Raw genomic sequence first — 9,078 nt, 5'->3', positions numbered from 1 at the left:
ATGCCCGGCTGTGTCTCGGCAGTGCGACCATCCATTACCCACAGCAATTTCATTTAATTGCATAAAGAATCTATATATATACTAGGTGATTCATCGCGCCCTACGGGCGCTCTTCACACCGTCGTAAGGGGCTGCGCCCCCTTAATTTGTGAACGTTTGTATATGAGAAATATGGTTAGAATTGTATGAAAGATGCCCTGTATTGCAACTTAGGTGTCCGCGAATCGCGGGAGGGGGGGTCGCGGAGGGTGCCGCGAATTGCAGGAGGGGGGGTCGCGGGGGGTGCCGCGAATTGCAGGAGGGGGGGTTGTGGGGGGGTGGATGCTGCGAATCGCGGGAGGGGAGGGATTGCAGAGAATCGCGGGAGGGGGGTCGCGGGGTGGGTTGCCGCAAATCGCGGGAGGGGGGTTACGGGGGCGGGGGTTGCGGCGAATCATGGTGGGGGGGTCGCGGGGGGTGTGCCGTGAATCACGGGAGGGGGGGTCACGGGGTGGGGTGCCGAGAATCGCGGGGGGGTGTGTGTGTGCCGTGAATCGCGGGAGTGGGGGTTGCGGGGGGGGGGGGGTGTGACGCGAATCGCCACAAGAAAAAATCAACACAGAAAGGTCAACACATGTAAATGTTGACATAAGTGTGGCACTTCATTGGTGTCCATGTCGACACATGAGAATGAATATGAAAACATTCAAAAAATGAAATAAATCTTCAAAAACTCATGTCAACCTTTTTCATTGTCGACCATAGCCGTGCCAGTGTTTTGCATGTGCCATTTAATCCTGGGGCTGCCGCGAATCGCGGGGGGGTGCCGCGATTTGCGGGAGGGGGGGGGGTTGCGGGGGGTGGGTGCCGCGAATCGCGGGAGAGCGGGGTTCATGGGGGTTCCGGTGGGGGGTTGCTGCGAATTGCGGGAGGGGGGGGGTCGCAGGGGGGTGCCGGGGTGCCGCGAATCGCCGGAGGGGGGGTTGCGGGGGGTGTGACGCGAATCGCCACAAGAAAAAAATCAACACAGAAAGGTCAACACATGTAAATGTTGACATAAGTGTGTCACTTTATTGGTGTCCATGTCGACACATGAGAATGAATATGAAAACATTCAAAAAATGAAATAAATCTTCAAAAACTCATGTCAACCTTTTTCATTGTCGACCATAGCCATGTCAGTGTTTTCCATGTGCAATTTAGTTCTGGAGCTGCCGCAAATCACGGGGGGGGGGTGCCGCGAATTGCGGGAGGGGGGGTCGCGGGGGTGGGTGCCGCGAATCGCGGGAGGGCGGGGTTCACAGGGGTTCCGGTGGGGGGTTGCCGCGAATTGCGGGAGGTGGGGGGTCACGGGGGGTGCCGCGAATCGCGGGAGGGGGGGTTGCGGGGGGGGTGTGACGTGAATCGCCACAAGAAAAAATCAACACAGAAAGGTCAACACATGTAAATGTTGACATAAGTGTGCCACTTCATTGGAGTCCATGTCGACACATGACAATGAATATGAAAAAATTAAAAAAATTAAAAATAAATCTTCAAAAACTCATGTCAACCTTTTTCATTGTCGACCATAGCCATGTCAGTGTTTTGCATGTGCCATTTAATCCTGGGGCTGCTGCGAATTGCGGGGGGGTGCCGCGAATCGCGGGAGGGGGGTCGCAGGGGGGGTGCCGCCAATCATGCAAGGGGGGGTCGCGGGGGGGTTCTTTTTGCCGCGAATCGCGGGAGGGAGGTCGCGCGGGGGGGTGTTTTTTCCGCGAATCGGGGGGGGGGGGGGTCATGGGGGAGGGTTTGCCGCGATTCGCGGGAGGGGGGGTCGCGGGGTGGTGGTTATGCCGCGAATTGCGGGAGGGGTCGTAGGGGGGTTCTTTTTGCAGCGAATCGCGGGAGGGGGGGTCGCGGGGGTGTTTTTGCTGCGAATCGCGGTAGGGGGGGTCGCGGGGGAGCGGGTGTTTTTGCCGCGAATCGCGGGAGGGGGGGGGGGCGCACGGGGGGGGAGGTTTTGCCGCAAATCGCGGGAGGGGGGCGCTCACCTGGTGGCTGTGGAGTAGCAGTGCTGGGCAACATGGGAAGGCAGTGGGTGTCTGGCACTGTCTGTGGGCTCACGGGGCTGGTTCTCTGTCACATACCTCCCAACATGACCCTCTCCAGGAGGGACACAATGCTCTGTTTCTAGACTTCCCCTTAATGTATGATTGCCATCACCTGTTTTAAACAGGTTAATTTCTCAGAAAGGTGTTCAGCACAGATGAAGGCAATCACACATTAAGAGGAAAGTCCAGGAACAGAGCGTTATAGACACAGACACCCACTTTGAGTGACAGATGTAGCCAAATATATAGGAGATATATATAGATATATATATATATATATATATATATATATATATATATATATATATATATATACTTGTATATTTGGCCGGGCACAACCTCCAAATAAGTTGCTAGTTGGTTGCCTTCGTCCTTGGATAATGTAGACTTCTGTGGGGTAATGACGCGGTGCTCCAAACTTGTAAATTTTCAATTCTTTATTGAGACAAACAGCAACGTTTCAATGCAGGTGCATTTTAATCAGGCTGATGAAAATGCACCTGCATTGAAACGTTGCTGTTTGTCTCAATAAAGAATTTAAAATTTACAAGTTTGGAGTGCCGCGTCATTACCCCACAGAAGTCTATATATATATATATATATATATATATATATATATATATATATATATATATATATATATAGATTCTATATGCATGCCCAACTGTGTGTTACAGTACTGTAGTGTACAAGGGCCTGACGCAGTGCAGTGCGGGCTGTGTGTGTTACAGTACTGTAGTGTACAAGGACCTGACACAGTGCAGTGCGGGCTGTGTGTGTTACAGTACTGTAGTGTACAAGGACCTGACGCAGTGCAGTGCGCGCTGTGTGTTTTACAGTACTGTAGTGTACAAGGACCTGGCGAAGTGCAGTGCGAGCTGTTTGTGTTACATTACTGTAGTGTACAAGGACCTGATGCAGTGCAGGCTGTGTGTGTTACAGTACTGTAGTGTACAAGGACCTGATGCAGTGCAGTGCCGGCTGTGTGTGTGTTACAATACTTTAGTGTACAAGGAACTGATGCAGTGCAGTGCCGGCTGTGTGTGTTACAGTACTGTAGTGTACAAGGACCTGACGCAGTGCAGTGTCGGCTGTGTGTTTTACAGTACTGTAGTGTACAAGGACCTGACGCAGTGAAGTGCGGCCTGTGTGTGTTACAGTACTGTAGTGTACAAGGACCTGACAAGGTGCAGTGCGCGCTGTGTCTTTTACAGTACTGTAGTGTACAAGGACCTGACGCAGTGCAGTGCGGGCTGTGTGTGTTACAGTACTGTAGTGTACAAGGACCTGATGCAGTAAAGTGCGGGCTGTGTATGTGTTACAGTACTGTAGTGTACAAGGACCTAACAAGGTGCAGTGCACGCTGTGTGTTTTAAAGTACGGTACTTGTTTCCTAGCACGGCCACAATCGCGGGCATCGTGTACCTTTAAGTTAAGGTACACGATGCCCGCGATGGACAGTTCCATTTTGCCGGCAAAGGAAAAATCGCAGGCATCGCGTCGGTCGGGACCATTAACATTGGCCCCGACGCGACCGACGCGATGCCCCCGATTTTGCCATAGGCTTCAATGTTAAAATATTTTTTTACATTGAAATCGGGAGCATCGCGTCGGTCTTGTGCCATTATTATGGCACAAGATGAGATAGTAAAAAATGTGAAATATGCCAATATGACCCATTTCACATTATATATGGCCCCGTCGTCACCCCACAATTGACGTGAACCCGAAGCATGGCGAGCGCAGCGAGCCCGCGAGGGGCGGCGGTGGGCGTCCTCCGACCTTTTCATTCCCCTACTATCCACGTCGGCGTGGAGTTGAGAATATAAAGTGTGGCGAGCGCAGCGAGCCACCGAGCCCGAAGCGTGGCGAGCGGAGGCGTATACCTGTGAAGTTATACGCGTCCCCTCACGGGGCTCGTTACGCTCGCCACGCTTCGGGCTCGGTGGCTCGCCACACTTTATATTCTCAACTCCACGCCGACGTGGATAGTAGGGAAATGAAAAGGTCGGGTGGGGTTTACGGTATAAAATTGGGGGTCTACGGAATATTTTACATTGAATCCAATGTAAAATCGGGTCCCAGGGACCCTATTCACATTTGATTCAATTAAAAAATCGGGTCGGTCGCATCACATGCGAACAAATCGCATGCGATGCGACCGACGCGATTTTTCCGACACGACCACCCTGATGGAAATCGGTGTGGCCGTGCTAGGAAACAAATACCTAAAGTACTGTAGTGTACAAGGACCTGATGCAGTGCGGGCTGTGTGTGTTACAGTACTGTAGTGTATAAGGACCTGATGCAGTGTAGTGCTGGCTGTGTGTGTTACAGTACTGTAGTGTACAAGGACCTGATGCAGTGCAGTGCCGGCTGTCAGTGTTACAGTACTGTAGTGTACAAGGACCTGACGCAGTGCAGTGCCGGCTGTGTGTGTTACAGTACTGTAGTGTACAAGGACCTGACGCAGTGCCGGCTGTGTGTTACAGTACTGTAGTGTATAAGGACCTGACGCAGTGCAGTGCTGGCTGTGTGTGTTACAGTACTGTAGTGTACAAGGACCTGACAAGGTGCAGTGGATCAGGCACTTGTGTATAACACGCGTGATGCCCGGGCCCCAAGTCCGCCCGCTTCTTCAGTAGAGTTGACCTAACTGATAGAGCTATTGCTCCTGCACAATAAATCTGCAGATTCTTCATATAAATAGAATCTGCACACATCCTAAACTGGAGCAAACCACTCAATCAGTGAGGTGTCTGCTTCTAGTGGAGAAGGTCACGGGTTCTAATACAGGGTGTGACACTTTTATGTTTAGAATACAGAGTCAGCTACAGAAGTGATATTGCTGGCTTTCTATTAAGTGATTCAGACCGCATGGGAGGAGAGTTGCCCACTTGGGAGCAGGAGCCCGGCGGCAGATGACTCCATTGTCTACCAGAGTTCCACCTGTGAGACAGCCTTTATTGTGGTCACTTTTAGTATCTGCCCAGAAATCACTTATGTGACTCAGGAACAACGATAAATCGGATGCGATCTAATGACACGATAATGTCATCTCTAGGAAAAATTAAGGGAAATCAGAAAATTGCATCGTTTGCCCGTCATGCCAGTGCGTACCCACCTTACACAGTGCGTACCCCCCTGTTATACCTGGGCAATCCTTCATTTCTCGTTGGCGCAATATGTGGCGATTAGAAATTTTCCTTGCAGATAATTGATAAATATACCCCTATAAATACATACAACAATTTATACTCTGCCAGGTACAATAGGAAATGACTCAGTGTAATGTCCCCTAAGGGGTTACAACGCTTCCAGTATATACTGTGGTTATTGAGGTTGCAGAGAATGAGGTGTTATCAGCCCTGCAGCCTGGGCCCGACCGTCCTCATCCATCAAATATTAGGGTTATATTCAGAAGATTCCTAACCCAGCCCTTCCCACATGGGGATAAGTGCCTGAGGGCTGCTGCCTGCTCAGTCGGGCAGTGTGCACATAAATGGGGCTGTCTGTTTCCAGCCGCAATACATGATGGGGACCTCCAGCTGTTTGGGGGTCTGTAATGCCAATCCGGAGCGGTGGGCTACGGACGGTGTTATAGCTTTGTTTAGCTTTTTACCACAGATTAACCCCGAACACTCTAATGTCCACCTCCAGTTTGCTCACAGCCCCTGGGATTACACAGGGTGGTCCGCCTGCTTTACTCTCCTGTGACAGAGCTGGAACTTTGCGGATCAGCATGAGGATAATTATGTGTCCAGAAATAAGAACATCACTGTCACCTCAGCGTTCAGTTCTTTTGCAGGAGACATTTCTGTGAACGTTGCTGTTGGGAAGTTTAATGCAGTAGGAAATGATGCAACGGTTGCGTCACGCCTGTGGTTCAATCGCCAATCCACGTTACCGCCCCCAAACAGTCACCACCTGTCAATTGCTGGATTCAGTGCCCCTAAATGGCTGCTGTATGCCAATCATTCTGCAGCTTAGGATGGCACTGTCGCTGCATCCACAGTGCTGGTCCTGCGCATGAACACATCACAGTAAGCTTCAGAGATGTATATAAAGCATTGGGTTTGCATACTTCTGTCAATCATTTCCTTGGGGCCTAATTCAGACCTGATTGCACAGCTGTGGATTCTCCAGATGATTATCAATAGACTGCACATGCATACCGCACAGACTGCACACAGTGAGGGCAATTTACTAAGCTAAATATGCCTATTTTAGGTGTATTCGTAGGCGGCCGTATGCAAATACTACTGCCTGAACGTATTTTTGGCATTTCAGCATTGAATACGTATTCAGAACCGCGGCACATTCGTATTTGTATTTACGAATATGAATGTATACGCCAATACAAGTAGGAATTACCATTCATTCGAATAGTGATTTCAAATTTACCTAGCGCTTCCTGATTGGCTGCTAGGTGCCGCTAGGTGGCCAATAGCGCAATTCGGGAGGAGGAGCCACAAAAAAGTACACCGGAGGACCTTGGTGAGTATGGTATCCTTTCACAGGTACCCAAATGGATTATCTTCTGGACCAGCGGACAGACAGATTGTTGTGGTTCCACAACAATACACAATAGCCTCCCCCGGCTTGGATAAAAAGTCTCCCTCCGGCTGTGGCATTACCCTGCTGGCTGGTTGGGCCTGGTGCAGGTTCGCGAAATATGGGGGACCCCTACTCGTTTTGTTCCCCGTATTTTGGGAACCAGGACCGTCTCTTGAGTCTGGTACTGGTTTTAAAAAATCCAGGGGTCCCCTATTTTGTTTGCCCCGTGATTTTTTTAAACCAGAACCGGCTCTTTAAGCCTGGGGCTAGTTATGGCCGTGGGGGGGTGGACTCCACACTGTTTTCTTTATTGTTATTTATTTGATTTATCTATTTTTTTACACTGCAGCCTGCATGGATCTGACTGATCTGTGCAGGCTGCCGACTGGTATTTGTATTTAGCGGCCGTATGTACAAATCCAGGGGAACACGCCCATCTGCGCCATCAGCCAATTACGAATCAGTAAATATGACCGATGCCAGTCGTATTCATATTCTTAGTAAATTTCCCGCAGCGTGTCTCGCCTAGGGCGGGTTTACACTCTGACGGGGCTGCGAAAATAACTTGCTGGCTCCACAATATAGCAGCCGTGCGATCAGGGCCTTCATTTCTTTGTACTTTATAAATATGCAGAATGAGGCTCAATGTCCCACATAGAGCATTGTATCTCTTGTTTCTACCAACCAATAGGAGCAGACGTTGTATTTGCTGTCACTGTGACAGGTCCAGGATGTTCACCAGGGGAGTAAAACGCGTCTGTTTGTATTTTGCATTTATAAAGTATTAGAAGGACTATTTATTTCTATTTCCTTTCACCTTTATTAATCATTTTCCAGACTTCAGCAAATGAGAATCCTCTCTCACCATCTGCAAATGCCAAGAGCTGTTCGGTAATGCGTATTTTGCAGGTCACAAACTTGGCATCCGCCATAACGAACCCCAGTGCTCGTCCTCCCCCGGGCCGATGCGTCTTGCTGTGACACAACAAGCATGTAGCCTCTCAGCCCTGACAGCGCCTGCTCTTCTTCACCGCTTTAACGCTGACTTTTAAATATCATCTTGCTCCAGCCCATCAATTCCAGGCGATGGCTCAGACAAATGTAAAGGGGAAATTGGAGATAAAACATAAATATTTTATGACGGCAACTCTTCATAGCCGACGGCCTGCGAAACGCTGAAAGAAGCTCTTCGTTTCACATGCTGTGGACACTTACGCCACCGTTTGTGGCCTGTGGAACGTAAGTCTGTGCTGACCCGATTCTGGGTAGTGTCGGTTACCTAGTCCAAAAATTATGATAACTTTAAAAAATAATTTAATTAAGTCATTGTGCCGAGCTATCACCCTAAGGGCTATTTCACACGCTCCGGGTCCAGTCCGGCTGGGAAACCCCCTATGGGCAGGAAGCCATGCCGCACACATAAGTTAATAATGGACACATATGTGTCCATTCACATGGGACGGGCACGGCCCGGCCGCCTGGTTAAAGCCGGTTCCCAGCACTGGAAGGGATGGCTGCCGGGCTGTGACCATCCCCACCATTCTAAACTCCTGAGTGCGGCACAGCTTCTTGGCCGTGCAGGGTTTCGCCGCCCAGAAGGAGCCGGAGCATGTGAAATAGCCCTATGGGTCAGTTATGTGGAGGTTGACATAGTTGTGGTTGTAATTGGCCACGTTTTATGATTGGCATAAATTATTTGTTTTTGTCCTGGAACACCAACCTGAGTCACCCCTGCAAGAGCCTTGCGACTTTCTGAAACAGGGGCGGATTGGACCACAGGGACAGGGACACCGGGTTTGTCTCCATTCGCCAATCCTATTGTCTCTTCAGTGGCTGTTCGTCATGTCTCTGTAGGCTGGCCAACTGCCGCGATCGGAGCTCAGCACTGACCGGACAGCGGAAGTACCAGTAACGGGCTCTACTATCAGGGGGGTAATGCCACCGCCATGGAACACACTTATACTGGTACTCCCAGCTGAAGCATTTATCTCAGTAACTAGCAAGCATAGGTCCACGGTTTCCTAAGAAAGTGGGGACCCCCAAAATTAGGGGTCCCCTTCCTCTAAGGCACTAAAGGCCATGGTTGAAGCCTGTGGGTATCCCGGGCACCCATGGGTGGTGGTTGCTAAGTTGACAGCAATTCATTTAGAGTTGTGAAATATTATTTTCTATTCCTGAAAGACTGCAGGTCCCAGCAAGCCTCCGCGCATGCCGACACTTGGAGAACCACCGGCTGGATCCTATAGTTCGGCTTTAGTAGACAGTACAACTTTATTACACTCCCATATACTTACCTGCACTCCCTGCAGCCATTCACATCTCTTTGTCCATGTAGCATCCATGATACCTGTAATAGAATTTCCATACTCACCCCTCTCTCGGTAGATCAGGTCCTCTTCATTCCATACAGACATCCATGGGGTTAAAAAAAAAGTAAACGCATTACCTG

The sequence above is a fragment of the Crinia signifera genome, chromosome 5 (assembly GCF_055691185.1).
Source record: "Crinia signifera chromosome 5, ASM5569118v1, whole genome shotgun sequence".
In the NCBI taxonomy this organism is placed as follows: domain Eukaryota; kingdom Metazoa; phylum Chordata; class Amphibia; order Anura; family Myobatrachidae; genus Crinia; species Crinia signifera.
The sequence above is the reverse complement of the archived record's forward strand: the minus strand, read 5'-3'. Positions refer to the sequence as shown.